General features: G+C 39.2%; 1 non-coding gene and 1 pseudogene across 1 annotated transcript; one reads left to right on the top strand and one right to left on the bottom strand.

Moving 5' to 3' along the window:
• Positions 1-3,197: 3,197 nt before the first annotated feature.
• Positions 3,198-3,819, bottom strand: LOC131226154 (E3 ubiquitin ligase BIG BROTHER-related-like; annotated as a pseudogene).
• A 14,271-nt stretch (positions 3,820-18,090) lies between these two features.
• LOC131238116 (small nucleolar RNA R71) lies at positions 18,091-18,197 on the top strand. Its single transcript, XR_009167530.1, has one exon. It is a non-coding gene; the product is annotated as a small nucleolar RNA R71 (small nucleolar RNA).
• Positions 18,198-21,282: the final 3,085 nt, after the last annotated feature.

A 21,282-nucleotide genomic window follows, 5' to 3' on the forward strand; every position in this document is an offset into this window, starting at 1 on the left:
TATGTGTTTTGTCACTAATTTGTGTTTTGTCACTAATTTTATATCCCTGTCTGTTGTCAAATTAGTGGTGCCAAAATCACTGTTATATATAACTTGCATAAGTGAAGCTCTCTCAAGGATCAACATTCATAAACAAGCTAAGCTCACAACAAGCAAAGCTCACAAGTACAAGGATCAATCTTGAATGCAAGAACTGCTCATAAGACAAGACTCAAGCTGCAAGACTTCAAGAAGAGTACAAGGCAGTTTGTAAAGAACTCAAGACACTTTCAAGATTGAGCTACATCAAGATTTCAACTACATCAAGACTTCAAGGCTCATACTTCAAGGTCACTAGTTCCTAATGTTTCAATGTCCTTACTTCATGGTTGAGGTTTGACTGACCTTAGGTTGACCTTAGAAGTAGGTCATTTTGGATACATAAATCGAATGTTTATTTTACATAAGTTTGGTCTGTTCTTCGACTAGTCCTAGGCCTTCTTCGACTAGTCCTAGAGTTGCTTCGACTAGTCTAAGAAATTCCTCAATCAGTCGTGAGTTTGTCACAAATTTTAGATAAAATCTGTTAGGCTTCGACTAGTCCATGAATCTGTTCGACCAGTCGAAGGAACAGTGTCGACTGCATCTTCGACCAGTCGAAAATCTTCGACTCAAAATCCAGCGATGTTTTTCAGGGCCTATGACCGGTCGAAGGAGACCTTCGATTGATCAAAGGTGACTAAAAGTGTCCAAAGACTTAAGGAACGTAGAACGGTCAAAGCTTATCGCGCCTGATTTTTCAAATATCTATTATTGCTTCGACTAGTCGAAGAGCTCCTTAGACCAGTCGAAGACGCGATCTGCTCACCTATAAATAGTGCACGAATCTCAGAAGAAATCATCGAATTAATTAATCCATTCAAGCCAATCTTCATCGAACTTCTGAGAGATAATTCTGTGCTCCATCTAAGCTAAGTGTGCTTATTTAATATTCTCTTTCCTTAGCTTTATTTAATTGATTTTGTTTCTGCTATTCCAATCTAATTTGATAAGAGGAATTGTTATTCCCTTTCTTTGGAATCAAAATCAATTAAGGCATGCCCTATTTGGTTTAATTTAAAATCTATTAGAATTAGAACCATTGTAATTGAGTACTGGACATTGAACTTGGACATTCAATCATCTACTCGACTTTTGTTCTAGGCTGCTACAATGAAGGAGATAATCAGGTATTTTACATTTAATTGTAAATTCCTTTCTATTTTGGTTTCTTTCAAGATTTGCCAGAAAAATCTTGTTGTATTGGTTATCTGAGGAGAGCCAGGAAAACTCAGAAGTGGGGTTTTTTAATTGTGTAAGCCCGCAGAAAAAGACACAATTGTAAAGGTTTTGGGTGAACCTGGGAAAACATATTTTGTTAGTGAACGCTAATATCCCTTGTGTGAGGATATTAGGAGTGGAGTAGCATTCTGTGTGGCTGTTGTTTAATAGTTGGTGAACACACAGGTGAACCACTATAATCCCTTGTGTTGTGGTTGAATGATTTATACTTCTGATCTTTAATTATTCTTTTGTGGGATGTATGTATGGTGGTGAATGTTGTAATCATTTAATTCAAGCATTGTGAGAATTTTGTAATAGTTTAGAATTTATTTTCTGCTATTCCTTTATCAGCTTGATATTCAATTTCCTTTAAAAGTTGTTCCAGCAAGGTTGCCCTGCCATTTTTATGGTGTATGGTTGTCCCTAGAACAATACATTTATGATTACAATTTATTTCAATTCAGTTTATATTTATTTCTGTATTCCTCTTTGGTTTGAGATTTGATAAAAAGATCTTTCTAGAAATAAGGTTGTCCTACCATAAACTCTGGTTTTTAGTGTAAGGTTGTCCTTAGAACAACATTTGTATCAACCTCTCAAGATCTGAATTTTGAGGTTATTTTACTTTCTTGCATTGTGATTTATTTTGGCTATCATATTCTTTTTAATTTCGCTGTTATAAGTTTTATTTGGCATTGTCCTATTCACCCCCCCCCCCCCCCCCCCTCTAGGACATATAGCTAGGCCTTTTCAATACTATAATGGAAGAAAACTCCAGCATACCCAAATCATCAAAAAATTAAAAAGAAAAAGAAAAATAATGAAAAATAATGATGAACATGTGAATCAAGTGTTTAAGAGTGGAGGTCATTGAACCAACTCCTTTTCTACTCATTTGATTTTGCAATTTGGAGGACCCTAAAACTCTTTTGCATCAGCTTATCCTAGCCAAAAACCATAGCTGTTATTCAAAATTGGCTTCTATAATGATAGAGGTCGGATGCTTTAGAAGGAATATCACCAAAGGGTGCTTTGAATAATCTAGTGGGCTATGTTGTCTGATGGAATTTGCAGTCATAAGACGTGAAGACTTTGAAAAAGGCTGCCAGAAGTGATAGATGATAGATGGAGTAGGATCTAAGGAAACTTAAAGTTTTCATAAAGAATCTGGTTCCCATGCATCATCTACCTCTCATATACCAATCTCCCATATAAGAATATACTCAGTTAATTAATACGCATGCACCAACATTGATCATGGACTAGTTGCAAATGAAAGGTTAGCAAATATGAGAAGCATATGAGAAATAGCTGCATGTTGAACACATTGAATATGCAAATTTTAGCATGATAAATTTATCATGGTCGATAACTTCAAATCACCCACACAATCAAAAGCTTATCTTAAGACCATAGTAGCTAGTAAATTCCTTCAATCTCATGCTGTCAATAAATTTTAGTTTTCAAAATCACTGTTTAGATAAAATTACATGCTCCATTCCATTGCTATTCATTCATCATTTTGATTAAAAAAATTGAGACCCATATTTTGAACTGCAATTGTACATAACAATTGGAAGTTGAAAGAGGCTCAAATATAACAATGATGATACTTTGAATTGAGTGGGCCCCCAAATAAATAGACCAGTCTCCACAAATTGTACAGATTGGATTATCCTATAGATCCAACTGGCGAGCTTTTCCCATGCTATAATCCATTTAGAAGTCATCAGATAGGATAGATAAGACAACCTAATTGGTGATATCATCTACAGAGGCCCGACCACAGTAGAACCCATCCCACAAACGGTTCAGTTGCTAATGGTGTCCAATGCAAGTGCAGTGCAGCAGTCATGGAAATTCATGCCATGCAATCCAACCAGATTTTGTCTAATTTAAAATACCATAGTTCGAGTGAACTCACAATCATTGATGCCGGCAAGGGCCATCAAGCGAAAAACAACTTCTCGCTCCTCTGCATCCTGAAGGGCCCTCGCATATGCCTCATCACTATCAAACGCTGATGGGTCGATCTCCACACCCAATTCATCCTCACTCGGGGCCCGTCCATGCACATCGAATGCATCTTCACCATCATCAATGCTCCCATCATCATTCCCATCATCATTCGGATCATCACCAGCTTCATCTTCATAAACATAACTACCACTATCAGAACTTCCATAACCGCTTCCATCACCACCATTCATTCTAAGCATCATATACGCCCTTTCCTGGCCCATAAGCAACAAAACCCAATCAACAAAAAAGATAGAGAATGAAAGAAGGAGCTAATTCAAGAAAACCCAAACCCTAAACAGAATAACGATGAACCTGTTCTTGAAGTGTACGGACGAGGGCCAGATCGTCATCAACTTGGCTGAGGCTGGTGAAGGGCGTGCGGGAAGGCTGTCAAGATGAGGGGATGGATTCGAGTTCTGGTTCGGACTCGGAGTTAGGGTTAGGGTTTTCTTCGTTGGGTTGGTTGCCATGGTTAGATTCTTTGGCGTTCTCCATGTAGATAAGAAAAGAGAGAAGAGAACCCTAAATCTTGGATCAGAGAAAGAGATTGAAGGAGATATGGGTTAGGGAACAGAGAGAGAGAGAGAGCGAGAGCGAGAGCGAGAGAGAGGGAGGGAGAGATTTGGGATTTGGGGTTTTTTTGGGGCGTGACTCTGTTTTTGAGCGCGCGCCCAAATTTAGGTCGGGGTTTGGTATGGCTCTGTGGGCCCCACCATGATGCGTGTCAAACATCTACCCCATCAGTCAGATGCACCATCCCATGGTGGGCCTAGGGATTAAAAATCAAATTAATCTATTACTTGTGTGAGCCACACCACATACAAAAGTTGAGAGGGGTTACCCTCCATTAAAACATTCATAACTATTTTTTAGGCCCACTGAGATGTGATTCACAAATCCAGTCCATCCATTATGTGTGTGCCACTTGGATGAGGGGTCATATCAAGTTTCAAACACATCCAAATTTCAGGTGGGGCCTACCAAGTGCTTTTATATGTTTTAGGCATGTCTTCACATGATTTTAAATGGTATGGCCCACCGGAGTTCCATATACGGTTGATTTTTGGGATATCCTATAATTTAAAAGGGACCCATCAAATGCACGGTGTTGATGTTTGACACATGTCATGATAGGGCCCACACAGCTTGACCTCATGGGGACAGCTTGGATTAAACACAAAGGTCAAGCTGTGTGGGCCCCACCATAACATGTGTCAAACATCAACACCGTGCATTTGATGGACCCCCTTTAAATTATGGGATATCCCAAAAATCAGCCGTATACGGAACTTAGGTGAGCCATACCATTTAAAATCATGTGAAGAAATGCCTAAAACATATAAAAGCACTTGGTGGGGCCCACCTGAAATTTTTATGCATTTGAAACTTGGTCTGACTCCTCATCCAAGTGGGACACACATAATGGATGGGCTAGATTTGTGAACCACATCTCGGTGGGCCTAACAAATGATTATGAATATTTTAATGGAGGGTAACTCCTCTTTTTGGGATAAGCCATGAAATGATCAGTAAAAATGGATGAACGGATAGGATGAAACACATACATCGACCACCAGCCACGGGGCCCACAGAGCATCATCCAACATGTTCATAATATCAAAAAAATATGAATGAAGGGAAAACACAAACATCAGCCTAAATGTGGGTCACACCACATAATATAATGGAGGGGTTTCCTTAGAATATTCATAATCATATATTGGGTTTGCCTAAATGTGATTCACATATCCAACCCACTCATTACGTGTGTCCCACTTGGATGAGGGGTCAAACCAATTTTCAACTGCATCCATGTCTGTATTAACTTATAAACAGGTTGGATCTCAAATAAACATCGCGGCGGACCCTAAGAAGGTTTCAATAGTGGGTGTCACTATCCCACTCTTTCTATGGTGGGTCCACTTGAACTTTGGATTTGCCCCATCAATCAGATGCACCATTCCATGGTGGGCCACGACCTTAAAAATAATAATTTATTGGGCCCACCTAGATGTGGTTCATAGATCTAGCCCATTCATTATGTGTGTCCCACTTGGATGAAACACATACATCATGGTGGGACCCATAGAGCACAGACCAACATCCACCAAGTTTTGTGGGCCCCACTATGATGTATTTGTTATATCCACACCGTCCATCCATTTTGAGATATCATTTTACGTCATGAGCTAAAGAATGAGGCAGATATAAATCTGTAGTGGACCCCACCACAGAAATCTTAGGTGCACCACACCACATGAAATCAATAGTAATTGGATATCCATCATTAAAATCCTCCTAAGGCTTACTGTACTATTTATTTGACATCCAATATGTTAATTAGGTCATACAGGGCCAGATGAAGGGAAAAAACAAAAATCAACTTGATCCAAAACTTTTATGGCCCCAAAATGGTATGACATCCAATATTGTACTGTTTATATTTTTTTAGATGTCTTCACATAGTTTTAAATGGTAATCAACACCTGAGTTTAGTATACGTATGATTTTTGAGATATCTCATAAGCTAAAGGGGAGACATCAAATGCACGGTGTTGATGTTCGACACACATCATGATGGGCCCATTTTACATGTCTGGTCCATTCACTCTATTTTACTGATCATTACCCTCAATTTGACTAGTTACTCGCCTCGATCATACTACATATAAGAAAGATATTGGGCAAACACGATTAATCAACAATTTGAGTGAATTTTGATTTAAACATCTGAAGTTATTTACTCTTCATGTCCGAACTAATCGTCCAAAAACAGTTAACGGTTGTTCATAATATCAAAAATATATAAATGAATAGAAAACACAAACATCAGCTTGATTCAAAACTTCTATGGCCCCCAAGAAATTTTAAATGGTAGAGGTTCAATCACACTATTTCCTGTGGTGTGGTCCACTTGAGCTTTGGATATGCTTCGTTTTTGTTCTTTAAACCTCAAATTATCTGTTAACATGGATGAATGGAGTGGATAAAATAAATAAAAAATGGTGAATCCCACAGAGTTTACTCTGATAAAGGTAACCAGTAACTCACTTAAATGTAGTGGAGAAAGGTTTCCTCAAAACATTCATAATCATATATTGCGCCTGCCTAAATGTGACTCACATATCCAACCCACTCATTATGTGTGTCCCACTTAGATGAGGGGTCAGACCAAGTTTCAACTGCATCGAAAACTCATGTGGGCCCCACCAAATGCTTTTATATTTTTTAGGATGTCTTCACATAGTTTTAAATGGTATGGCCCACTTGAGTTTCATTTACTGATGATTTTTGAGATATCTCATAACCTAAAGGGGACACATCAAATCCACGGTGTTGATGTTCGACATACATCATGATGGGGCCCACAAAACTTACTAACATCAATTCTTAGGTTCTCACGAAGTCAGTAAGTTGGGTCACAATTCTAACCAGAATATTTGGCCCATTTTACATGTCTAGTCCATTCACTCTATTTTACTGATCAATACTCTCAATTTGACTAGTTACTCGCCCCAATCATGCTACATATAAGAAAGATATTGGGCATACAAGATTGATCAACAATTTCAGTGAAATTTCATTTAAACATCTGAAGTTATTTACTCTTCATTTTGAACTGATTATATTGTCCAAAAACGATTAAAGGTTCAATTAGTGGATGTGCCTAATAATTTAGTAATTTTGTTTTTCACAAATAAATTTAACATTTTTTTTTTCAAAATGTATATTTTTTTTACTCTTTTAACTAAATATCATTTTCATTATAAATAAATTTAACATTTTTTTTACAAAATTTAGTTTTCTTTTTTAAACTATATATTTTTTTACAATTTGTCAATTTTTTCACAATTTTGTTTAATTTTTTAAATTTTCTTTTTCAAAATATCATTTTTTTAACCTCACTTTTGTTATCTAACTTTTCAATTTTTCTTGTCAAAATACAAAATCTAGCTTTCTTTTTTTAAAAAAAAAAATATATTTTTTTACAATTTATCAATTTTTTCACAATTTTATTTAATTTTTTTAAATTTTTTTTCAAAATATCATTTTTTAAATCTCACTTTTGTTATATAACTTTTTAATTTTTCTTATCAAAAATACAAAATCTAGTTTTCCTTTTTAAAATATATACTTTTTTTTACAATTTGTGAATTTTTTCACAATTTTGTTTAATTTTTAAAATTTTCTTTTTCAAAATATCATTTTTTAAATCTCACTTTTGTTATATAACTTTTTAATTTTTCTTGTAAAAATACAAAATCTAGTTTTCTTTTTTAAAAAATAATTTTTTTTTTACAATTTATCAATTTTTTCACAATTTTGTTTAATTTTTTAATTTTCTTTTTCAAAATACCATTTCTTTTATCAATTTTTTTTTTCAAAATTATCAACATTATTCAAAGTTCTTATTTTTTTTTTCAAAATCTAGCTTTTTATAAAATTATAGTTTTTTTTTTTAAAATTTAAAATTTCCTTAAACATTCTTAATTATTTTTTTAAGCTTCTCAACTAATTTTTTTTTTTTCGAAATTCATAATTTTTTTAAGCTTCTTAAAATTTGACCTGAGCATTAGAGACAATCTTTGATAGGGCTATAAGACGGTTTAGGACCGTCTCTGATAGAGACGGTCTTTGACAGTCTCCAATAGAGACGGTTTAGGACCGTCTCCAATAGAGACGGTCTTTGCCAGGGCTATAAGACGGCCAAGAACCGTCTCTAATAGAGACGGTCTTTGACAGTCTCAGATTACAAGTAAAAGACAGCCAATGACCGTCTCAGATGGCCGCATATAAGACGGTCAAGGACCGTTTCTAATGAGGACGGCCAATGACCGTCTCAGATGACCCATATAAGATGGTCAACGACTGTCTTAAATAATTTATGGACGTTCAAATTTTTAAGACAATATTAAGGACGGTCAGGGGCCGTCTAAAATTTTAGAGACGGTTTACGGCCGTCTCTAAAGCGTCTTTAAACCAAGCAATTTTAGAGACGGTCCAGAACCATCTCTAAATCTGTCATTTTTTTCCATTTTTCACGTAGTGCCTGTAGCTTGTCTTGAGTCTATCGGAATACTCATGTCTATTGCATGTCCCTAGAAATTTAAACTTTCAAATGGATGTAAAAAGGGCATTTCTTAATGAGGATCTTGATAAAGAAGTTTATGTAGAACAACCTAAGGGATTTTCAGATCTTAAGTATCCTCATCATGTTTATCATCTAAACAAAACACTTTATGGTCTCAAACAAGCACCACATGCTTGGTATGAACGATTGACGAAATTTCTTTTGGATCATAAATTTTATAGGGGAAGTGTAGATAAAACACTATTCACTCAAAAGACAAAGGATTCATTGCTCATTGCACAGAGCTATGTGGACGATATAGTCTTTGGTTCAACATGTGAAGATATTGCATACAAATTTGCCGATCCCATGAAATCAGAATTTGAAATGAGTATGGCCGACGAATTAAACTTCTTTTTAGGCTTACAACTGAAGCAATTAAATGATGGAATCTTCATATGTCAGACCAAATATGCAAACGACTTGGTGAAAAGATTTGGGCTCGAATCTGGTCGTACTTATCATACTCCCATGAGCACCACACTCAAACTCTCCAAAGATGTTAATGGCAAAAGTGTGGATCAACATCTCTATCGGAATATGATAGGAAGCCTATTGTATCTCACAGCCAGTCGTCCAGATATATCTTTTAGTGTGAGAGTATGTGCTCGGTTTTAGGAAGATCCTAAGGAATCCCACTTAATGGCTATTAAGAGAATCATCAAATCCATAGCGGGAACTACCTCTTTCGGCCTATGTATATATTTGAAACATCCACCACTATTGTTGGATACTCTGACGCCGATTTGGTTGGAAATTTGGATGATCGAAAATCAACAAGTGGAGGATGTTTTTATATTGGAAATTGTCTGGTCTCTTGGTAGAGCAAGAACCAAAATTCAATATCCATGTCCACTGCCGAGGCCGAATATTTTGTTATAGGTAGTTATTATGCACAACTCCTTTGGATGAAACAAATGCTGCTGGATTATGGGATTGAGTAACCCATAATGAGTCTTTTCTTTGACAACACAAGTGTTATCAACATCTCCAAAAATCCTGTTCAACATTCTTGGACCAAACATATTGACATCCATCATCATTTTATTCGAGAACTTGTTGAAGATAAGATTATTGTGTTAGATTATGTGTCTACTGCAAGACCCGTATCATAGTCCGTACCATTCCGTAGATTCTCGCGACCCTCCTTGTCGAATTTCGGCGACCCACGACCTGTAACAGGCATTTACATGTGACCCTGAATCACACGTTGTTAACCTGAGTCGACTCAACTTGAGACTTGTACCGTAGTGACCACAACGTTGCCACGGATCCGATGTCGCGTCTTGCGCCCTAAGGTGACACCCAGACTAGGAGATGCGGGCCCATGTTCAGTTCGAGGAAAAATGTCGCGCATTTGCAAAATCTAAGAGAACATCACATCAATCCCATCAATGGTTAAGTACATGTCAAGTACACATCACCTCACACCCCATCCCCAAGCAACCCCATAAGTCAACAATCCCTTACACAACCCATACCCCTCTTACATAAGCTACCCCAAAAGTCAACAGATCTCTTACACGCCCATCACTCACTTCACCCATCACTCCATTGCTCATCCCTCTCTCTCCTTACAATCCTCTCTCTCTCATTTCTCAAACCCATTTTTCAACACAACAAAAAAATCCCACGTCCCAAGCTCTCCCAACCTCCATGAGAGAGTTTTGTGGGTGGCCCACTTCCTGACCCTCTCAACCCTTCATCTCCAATCTCAACCCTTCATTTTTCATCATCTTCTGTTGAGTTCGAAGCCAAGGAGACTACCTTACCATCGGATCAAGAAGATCAACCATGGGTGTTTCGTAGGCTTAGATTTTTTTGTATTTTTGATGAGGGGCCAAGTGGGGCTTACCGATTGATGGTATGGATCCCACTTTGGACCCTAGATGTGGCTGATGGCCCACCATGATTCACATGATCATTCCATGATGGGGCCATTCTCCATGGACCCCATCATGATGTTTAATTTTCTTATATGAATAAGGGTCATCTAGACCTTGCTTTTGGTGGAGAATGGATCTCCACCATTGATTTTGATCGGTGGGCCCACATGTAATGGGACCCACTTGATGTCTGTTGTAAACATGGAAGGAAGGGCCCATAGTGTCGGGGTCCCTCCATCACTCGCCTCTCTTTTTTTTCTTTCTCTCTCTCTCTCTCTCTCCCTCTCTTTCATTTGATTTGGTGATGATATGGTCGTGTGGCCCACCCGGATGGACCCCACCATGAAGTATGCATCTTATCCATGTCGTCCACCTTTATAGGACCCACTTAATGGTCTTGTTGGATCTACACCGTCCAGGCCATGTGGGCCCTACCTTATCGGTGATGGGAAAACACAAATATTAGATTAATCCAAATCAGGTGGGCCACATCCACGTGGGACCCACCTTGATTCATGCATCCAGACCGTCCGGTGTACCTGAACACTGGACATGCCCACCTGGAAGGTGAACTGATAGTGGGGTGTATTAACTAGTTACAAAAATATATATATATAATATTATTATAATATATAATATAATATTACTATTTTATGAGGAGGGTGGCCCATCACATGGGACACACCTCATGTATTTTATCCACAGCATCCTTGGACGGTGGGACCTACCCCCATGTGTGGGGCTACACCGTGATGTATAATCCAGGCCGTCCAGGGCCTGGACATTGTTAGGACCCACCCCACGTGTGGGGCTACACTGTGATGTATGATCAAGGTCGTCCAAGGCCTGGACGTTGTTGGGACCCACCCCACGTGTGGGGCTACACCTTGATGTTTGCATCTGTCCAGGTTGTCTAGGGCCTGGACGTTGTTATTGTATTAAATATATATATTATATTTATGATAAAGGTTGTGGTGGGCCCTACGTAGGACCCACCTATGATATGTGAAGCAGCAACATCTGTATCATACGCAGCTGCCTAGCTGCTGTACTGACGGCAGCATGTTCTGTGGGACCCACCTGTTTCATCCACGCTGTCTATCTATGGGACCCACCATGAAGCATGTGTTGTATCCAACCGTCCAACCATTCGAGATATCATTTTATGGCATGAGTAAAAGAATGGGTCAGATCTAAAGTTCAAGCAGACCCCCACCATCAAAAATTAATGGGGACAGTGATATCCACCGTTCGAACTTCTTAGGAGACACAGTAGTTTCCACTCAAGCTGATATTTGGTTTTCACTTCATTTATATCTATGTTAACTTATGAATAGGTCGGATCTCAAAAATACTTAAGGGTGGGCCCGACTTGATGTGTTTGAGGCCCATTGGTGCAGCCTGTGGACACGATCCACTTGATATGTATGAGGCCCATATGATGCGGCCCACTTATTATATATGAGGCCCAGCATCAAGGCCCTTAGACGAGGCCAATGTGATGCGTTTGAGGCCCATGGGCGTGGCCCATTGTGACGTATTCGAGGCCCATGGGCATGACCCATTGTAATACATTTGAGGCCCTTGTAGGAAGCCCAACGCGATATATGAGAGGCCCATGAATAAGATCCAATGTGATGTATTTGTGATCGTTACGTTGTGTATGAATCCCTTATGTGGGCCACTCCTTGGGAGCAATGTTGGTTAGATGTCCACATTGATGGGCAATGATGGTTAAATGTCCTTATTGTGACCTTCCCTTAGGCCTTGTTAGGCCCATTTGCACCATTCTCTAAGTGGGTTGACCCTAATTATTGGGCCCCATTTGCATGATCCACCTATTCTCATTGGGTTATCCCAAGATATTGAGCCCCCATTGGTTGTTAGTGGGATTACTTGTTTTATTTTTTTGAAGTCCATCTAAGACTCATTTGGGCCCCCTAGGGCATCTAGCGGTCTAAAAACTTGATGTTTTATTTAAACCAACACGATTTAAATGATTTTTAAACTCGCAAGTATACGAATCAGATGCAGATACGGTACGTATTACGAGATCGTTCCCACGAGGACTAGTCGTCACAATTCAAATCTATGATTCTCCTTAACTAATCCAACAAATAATGGAATGAATTTCTAAGCACAATTTTATGAAAAACAATTAATTAAGAACAGGGAAGAAAATTCAATCAGAGAGAGAGCACTAGGACTTTTGAATCCACCCCTAATTATCCTAACCTTGTTTTGTCTGTTGATTCACCTTGATCTAGATTGATACCACTTATACAGAGAAAGCACAATCTGTGTCCTTAATCGGGCATACAAACTGTCTAATTCCTTTAAGCAATGCCATGAATGACATATCCCATATCCTTGGTCGGGTACATGGAATGTACATTCATTAAAGCACCCTGTTTCTTCCTCTATAGGAAACTTGTTCTTGATCAGACACAAGTACCTATAATAAGCATCCAAACAACATCCATATATATACTTTAATCAAGTTCATAGATGGAGAAGTATAGAATTTAAACCCATAAAGCCCACTTAAAGAAAGAAACAAACAAATTAATTGAAATTCAAAGTAAATCAACCAATACAAGAGCTAATCAAATTAGGGGCTTCATCTCAGCCCTAGCTGAGAGATTAGTGACCCATAAAATCCATAAAAAATATTAAATAAAATTCATAAAAGAAACGTCAAACCAAACAATCTCTTTCTCTCTTCTTTCTTCTCTTTCTTCTCTTTCTTCTCTCCCTTGCTCCAGATCTGGAATCCCCTGGTTCTGAATGCCTTTCCCACGTCCAAAACTCCTCTTTTATAGGTATAGTGGTGAGTCGGTGGCAGAGTCGTAGAAGGACTCGAAGTGTAATTTTTCGCAGCCGTGATCGGTGGGCCCCACAGAGGTATTTTCTGGAAAATCCACCCCGTCCATTGGATTCAGGACGAAATTTCAGTCAAGAATGGGTGGTTTTGAATGTCCATTGACACGGCCCAGAGAAGAAAATACAAAAAGATCAGTTTTGAACGTCGCCGGGTAGCCCTTTTGTGGCCTCTGTATCACGCACGTGTGCACGCATGAGAGAAGAATATCAGCATGGTTTTGAAGCTCTCGAACCACTCTACAAGATGGACGGCTCGGATCGGCCGTACGGGTGACGTACGGGGCCCACAATCCTTCGCAAAAACGGCTAGCGGTCGTCCGTTACGCGGACGCGAAACCAACTTCTGTGGCAATGGTGGCACCCATTTTGATAATTATTTCAATAATCTACTCCGTCCATTGCATGGAGGATGAAAAAACGGCTAGGAATGCCCAATTTCGAGTTAGAGTAGCTGTGGCCCACGGAGTTTTGAACTCACCGTCCGTTTTGCGTTTTTCAGCGGTCAACGTCCGTACACATGCATGGAACCAAACGGACATCTAGGCGATGGTTATAACTGCCCCAGGAAGCGGATGGACGGTTTGGATTGTCCATTTGGACACTAGGTGGGCCCCAGAACCGACGACGGGGGTCGGCTTGCAGAGACGCTGGAAACGGAGATTTCCAAGCCCGTTCGGTGCTCGGGCAGTGCACATGTGCACCATGCACATGTCACTAATGTGGGGTCCACTGTGATGATTTCAAGAAATCTACACCATCCATCCTCTTTATCATGGTAATTTAGCCGTCAATACCAAGGTTGAGGCAGTTCCAAATATCAGGTGGGCCCCAAATTGGAGATTAATAGGCTGATCTGTCCATTGGACCACTTCCCGAGATCTTCAATGGCTGAAATTTAATATGTACGGTTAATTTACAGCCCTCATCCCATGTATTAAGTTTCGAACTGATCGGATAGCGGGAACCATGTGATCTTGCATTCTGGACCCTTTTCGGGCCCCTTTGGCTTGCTTTCCTCAGATCCCAGGCGTGTAAAATCTTCATTATTGGTTCTCTGGAGTCCATCCCGTGCTCTGGAGACTTTGGATCATGAAATCCATGCCTTTAACATCAATTTTCAATTAACGCTCCTGACTTCATCCTGTAACAAAAATACAATTAAAATACTCCATTAAGCATTATCATATACGTAAAATCTGGTAATGATTAGGGTCTAATATGCAATATTCGACCCTCATCACAACCCCCAACCAGCATTTTGCTAGTCCCGAGCAAAACATGCGAAAAATAATTTCAGAAATAAAAGACAATTCCTGTAACTCAAGTGACTTGTGAACAGATATCTGAGATGTGAAAATTCTAAGATTCATGAATGGTAAGTAGAATTGTCTCCTGAAATCAAGCTCACGGTAAACTTCATAATCAAGTTCAACATATTAATCCATTAATTGGAACAATTCTGAACATCGAGCTCCATGAATGTAATGTGTAATCTCGACCTACAAACATTAAGAGATCCAATTGTCAATCTCATGATATCATTGGTAATTCGTGACAACCAAGCTTGAAACCAACACTTATCTCACAGATTAACTTTTCATTTTACCAGCCTTTGATTTTCTTTATGAGCAGTAACGCAATGAGGGGAATCAAATTCTTACCTATAGGGAGCAAACCTATGGCGAAAACTTGTCGCCTAACTTTTTTTTTTTCATATGTCAACTATGGAGAATCAAATCTGCACCTATAGGGAGCAAACCTATGGTGAAGATTATGTGACTTAGCCTTTTAATTCTTCTTTTTACCAAGTTAATCATTCAGTTATCGAACTAAAACTTAATGTGTAAGCGAGATGTGATATGTGAATCATGGCTCAATCAATGTTTACAACTTCTAATCATGGATTAACAATTCAAAATTGACTGTGAAATCAAGCAGATGGCCAAATCCAAGAGTCATTAGTTACCAACATCATGTATCTTATAATGTTAAAATCACAACTATCCGTCAAAATCACTTTGAATTCAATAGAAATTCAGAAAAAATTTTAAAATTTTCACAAATTTTCCTCAAGACCAAGAAAATACTGATTAGGTAACCTAATCTCCCACCCCCAACCTAAAATCTACATTGTCCTCAATGTAAAAGAAATAATCATGCGATGCACATGGGACAACGAATAATAAAAGAGGAATGAGGGAAAGATAGTACCTGGACGGAGAATCAAGAGGCTTCCCAAAATTATCAATGTAAGAGCAAGTTAGGGCAAGAGAGAAATTAACAAAAGCAAAAATAACAAAAAGAAAAAGAAAAGAAGATCCTACCTATACCACTTTCGTAGGTGCTCTCGATTGCATTTAGCGCATGCAACAAGCCTTTAAACCCCTAGGTTACCCCTAGTGGACGAGTTGTAGTCTCGTGAGGGTTTGCAATAATGTTACCCACAAACATTGAAGTAACTAACTAAGAAAAATGAAAATGAATGAAATAAAAAGCAATACAATAAAGCAAAAGGCTGGGTTGCCTCCCATAAGCGCTAAGTTTAACGTCTTCAGCCAGACAAGAACGGACCATGAATGAAATAATCTTTATAACCAGGGTCCGCCAAAGAAATTCCCTCAACACTTTCATTAACCGATCCCAGACAAGTGATGTGAGTTCCCATGAACTGTGCTATCTGAAATAAGGCAACTGACACTGTCGTCAAATAATTTAAGGACTTCTGCTCGAACGACTTCTTCTATGTTAGGATCACACTTCCTTTGCATTTTATGCGATATTACCACAGCATGATCCATCCATACAGTGGGGCATACTCCCTGGATTTTTTCTATCTTCCGTTCAATTGCTGCCTTATATGCTCTAAGAACATTAAGCAGCCTGCTCGCCTTTGTCTTCTCAGAGTTACAAACTGTGCTGTCAGGAAGAGTCTCAGAGGGATGAAGAGGTTCCACTTTCGCTCTCCATTTTTCAGTCTCCAATATAGGAGTAGAGTCGAGCAATGCATTGACTTCATGGATGGGACTATCAATGTCAAAATTCATGCCCGATTGTGCTAAGCAGGTCTCAAGAGGATCTTCAAAAGATGTATGGAAGGAGTCCTGCACAAGGCTCTCGATCATGTCCACTTCAAATATGTCATCCAAATCTGAGGATTGTTGTCCTGCATTAAAAACATTGAGTTTAATATTCATGTTACCAAAGGACAATTTCATAACTCCATTCCTGCAATTGATAATAGCATTAGATGTGGCCAAAAATGGACGACCCAAAATGACTGGGATCTGACTATGAAGATTTTGGACAGGCTGAGTATCTATAACTATGAAATCCACTGGAAAATAAAATTTATCAACCTGGATTAACACATCTTCAATAACACCCCGGGGCACCTTGACAAATCTATCGGCTAGTTGTAATGTTACCTTAGTCGGTTTCAACTCACCAAGTCCTAGCTGCTCATAAACCGAATATGGTAACAAATTGACACTCGCCCCTAAATCAAGTAATGCCTTCCCGATCTTATGATCTCCTATGCCGCAAGAAATGGTGGGAGCTCCTGGATCCCTAAATTTAGGAGGGGTGTTATGTTGAATCATGGAGCTGAGCTGCTCTGCAAGGAAGACTTTCTTATGAACATTCTGCTTACGCTTTTGAGTGCATAAATCTTTAAGAAACTTAGCGTAAGCAGGGACTTGCTTGATAGCGTCAAGCAACGGGATGTTGACTTGCACTTTTTGAAACACATCCAAGATTTCATCAAAGTTATTTCTTTTCTTTATTGGTGCCAGACGTTGAGGAAAGGGTGCTTTGGGCACATAAGGTGGCACATTAGTGGCTCTTGGAGAGTCAGAGAGCTTTTGGACTTTGGATGCATTGGTATGGCTCTCTGCTTCATCTTGATCTTCTGTTTTAGAATTTGATTCATCCCCAGGCATCTCTATTCTGTTATCAATCTGCTTGCCTGACCTAAGGGTAGTGATCGATTTGGCCTGTTCATGATATTGCCCTTGGTTGGAATTAGAGCCAATCTCATACTGTCCCTTTGGATTAGCCTCAGGTTGGCTAGGGAACTTGCCCTTCTCTCTCTCACTCAATGTGGTAGCTAGTTGACCCATTTGTACTTCCAGCTTGGCAATGGATTATGCATTTGCATGTAAGCTTTGCTGGTTGGCCAGTAAGGTTTGTTGGGTGTCTTTTTGGAATTGGAGAGAACTCTGCATGAAAAGATGGAGTGTATCCTCAAGAGATGGTTTCCTTGATTGTGTAGGCAATTGTTGATATTGTGGAAACTGTTGAGGTTGTTAACTGCCAACTTGGAGGTGCGGTTGCATGGGAGGATTTCCAGATGGTCCTCCTTGTTGTGGTCCTTTTGCCCAAGAGAAATTTGGATGTCTAGCCCACCCTGGGTTGTATGTGTTCGAGTAAGGATCATTCCCAGATTTTTGAAAAGTGTTCATAGCATGAACTTGTTCAGAGAGAAGTTCTGGGAATGCTGCACCAGATGGACAAGACTGCATAGGATGGGCAGGACTAGAACATGTGGCATATGCCTCGACTTGAGCTGTTTGTGGTGGTCTACTATTTAATACCAGAGCATCAACTTTCTTTATCAGGTTATCAAGCTTGGCGCTCAGCTCTGGCATGACTCCTATCTCATATATACCACCTCTCTTTTGTGGTTGGGGACTTCTGTCACCTCTATTTGAATAATCCCATTGCTGGGAATTTTCGCACAAGGTTTCAAAGAAGTTCCACGCTTCGACATCACTTTTGGTCATGAATGACCCTCCACTGGTGGCATCAACCATGCGGTTTTGTGGTGTCAGACCGTCATAGAAGTATTGAACTTGTTGCCACTTCTCAAAACCATGGTGAGGACATTTAAGAAGCAAGTCCTTCCATCTTTCCCAACATTCATGAAAGTGCTCGCCCTCTTTTTGTGTGAAGTTAGTAATTTCTCTACGGAGGGCATTGGTTTTGTGAACGGGGAAGAACTTATTTAAGAACTTCTTAGACAGTTGGTCCCATGTAGTGATAGATCCAACTTCTAGAGAATTCAACCATGCTTTCGCCTTATCCTTCAAAGAAAAAGGAAACAGGCGTAGGCGGATCGAATCATCTGAGAAGTTTTGGAACTTAAAGGTGGAGCAAATGTTTAAGAATTCTTTCACATGATGATATGGGTCCTCCTTGTCCAATCCATAAAAGGATGGCAACAATTGTATGACTCCAGGTTTAAGTTCAAAGTGTGCTGCCGTAGTGGTTGGCAACACTATGCATGAAGGCGCATTAAATTGGACAGGAGCTGAATAATCTTTGAGAGCTTTAACTTCAGTCTCATTCGCCATTTCAACAGGATTATTTCTCAATCTTTTACGAATTGTTCTTTCAATCTTAGGATCAAACGGTGCTAGTTCTATGTTCAGAGATCTACGTCCCAGCATAAACTATGTTATCAATATAAGAAAGAAAACTAAACTAAGATGCAACCTAAGATGAATAAAACTAAAGGAAAAAGTTATGAATTCCTAAAAACAAGAGAAAGCTATGTAAACGAGAATTGGAAAGAAGAACCCGAGAAAAGGAGATGATGAATGTCTGAAGATTTGAGAGCTCCTCCTTTTGAAGACAATGTTATTTAGCAGCTTCCTTCCTTAATTCAAAAAGAAAACAAAAATAAATTAAATTTACTAAAATAATGCTAGAAAAAAAATCCTAAGCAATGGTTAATTTCTAAAAAAGAAAGTTTGTAATCTTAGAAATAAAAACTAAGTTAGTTTCTAAAAAGGGAAAAAATTTCTAAAACTAGAAAATAGAAAGTTACTTGAAAGAAGAATTAGAATCTAGAATTAGAAAATAGGAAATTTCTAAAAATAAAATAAATTAGCCTAGAAATAGAAACTTTCTAAAAAAAATAAAACCTTAATTCTAAAAATAGAAATTAGAAAAAAAAAATAGAAAATTTGGAAAGAGATTACCAAATTAGTAGTTTATGTCAGGTCCCTACAAAACAGGAAATAGGTTAGTTTCTAAAAAAATTTAACCTAAAGGTAGTAAAAAACCTAAGACTATGAATTATGATAAGAGAGAATCTTAAATCCAATTGGAACAAAATAGGCGCCAAAAACTTGATGTTTTATTTAAACCAACACGATTTAAATAATTTTTAAACTCGCAAGTATACGAATCAGATGCAGATACGGTACGTATTACGAGATCGTTCCCACGAGGACTAGTCGTCACAATTCAAATCTATGATTCTCCTTAACTAATCCAACAAATAATGGAATAAATTTCTAAGCACAATTTTATGAAAAACAATTAATTAAGAACAGGGAAGAAAATTCAATCAGAGAGAGAGCACTAGGACTTTCGAATCCACCCCTAATTATCCTAACCTTGTTTTGTCTGTTGATTCACCTTGATCTAGATTGATACCACTTATACAGAGAAAGCACAATCTGTGTCCTTAATCGGGCATACAAACTGTCTAATTCCTTTAAGCAATGCCATGAATGACATATCCCATATCCTTGGTCGGGTACATGGAATGTACATTCATTAAAGCACCCTGTTTCTTCCTCTATAGGAAACTTGTTCTTGATCAGACACAAGTACCTATAATAAGCATCCAAACAACATCCATATATATACTTTAATCAAGTTCATAGATGGAGAAGTATAGAATTTAAACCCATAAAGCCCACTTAAAGAAAGAAACAAACAAATTAATTGAAATTCAAAGTAAATCAACCAATACAAGAGCTAATCAAATTAGGGGCTTCATCTCAGCCCTAGCTGAGAGATTAGTGACCCATAAAATCCATAAAAAATATTAAATAAAATTCATAAAAGAAACGTCAAACCAAACAATCTCTTTCTCTCTTCTTTCTTCTCTTTCTTCTCTTTCTTCTCTCCCTTGCTCCAGATCTGGAATCCCCTGGTTCTCAATGCCTTTCCCACGTCCAAAACTCCCCTTTTATAGCTGCTGGATGGCTGGGGTCGGTGGCAGAGTCGTAGAAGGACTCGAAGTGCAAATTTTCACAGCCGTGATCGGTGGGCCCCACAGAGGTATTTTCTGGAAAATCCACCCCATCCATTGGATTCAGGATGAAATTTCAGTCAAGAATGGGTGGTTTTGAATGTCCATTGACACGGACCAGAGAAGAAAATACAAAAAGATCAGTTTTGAACGTCACTAGGTAGCCCTTTTGTGGCCTCTGTATCACGCACGTGTGCACGCATGAGAGAAGAATATCAGCATGGTTTTGAAGCTCTTGAACCACTCTACAAGATGGACGGCTCGGATCGGCCGTACGGGTGACGTACGGGGCCCACAATCCTTCGCAAAAACTGCCAGCGGTCGTCTGTTGCGCGGACGCGAAACCAACTTCCGTGGCAATGGTGGGACCCATGTTGATAATTATTTCAATAATCCACTCCGTCCATTGCATGGAGGATGAAAAAATGGCTAGGAATGCCCAATTTCGAGTTAGAGTTGCTGTGGCCCACGGAGTTTTTGAACTCACCGTCCGTTTTACGTTTTTCAGCGGTCAACGTCCGTACACATGCATGGAACCAAACGGACATCTAGGCGATGGTTATAACTGCCCCAGGAAGCGGATGGACGGTTTGGATTGTCCATTTGGACACTAGGTGGGCCCCAGAACCGACGACGGCGGTCGGCTTGCGGAGACGCTGGAAACGGAGATTTCCGTTTTTGAAAAGGTAGTCGGGTCAGCGCTGCTGACCGACGCAAGCCCGTTCGGTGCTCGGGCAGTGCACATGTGCACCATGCACATTTCACTCAATGTGGGGTCCACTGTGATGATTTCAAGAAATCTACACCATCCATCCTCTTTATCATGGTAATTTAGCCGTCAATACCAAGGTTGAGGCGGTTCCAAATATCAGGTGGGCCCCAAATTGGAGATTAATAGGCTGATCTGTCCGTTGGACCACTTCCCGAGATCTTCAATGGCTGAAATTTAATATGTACGGTTAATTTACAGCCCTCATCCCATGTATTAAGTTTCGAACTAATCGGATAGCGGG

The sequence above is a fragment of the Magnolia sinica genome, chromosome 2 (genome assembly GCF_029962835.1).
Source record: "Magnolia sinica isolate HGM2019 chromosome 2, MsV1, whole genome shotgun sequence".
NCBI lineage: Eukaryota > Viridiplantae > Streptophyta > Magnoliopsida > Magnoliales > Magnoliaceae > Magnolia > Magnolia sinica.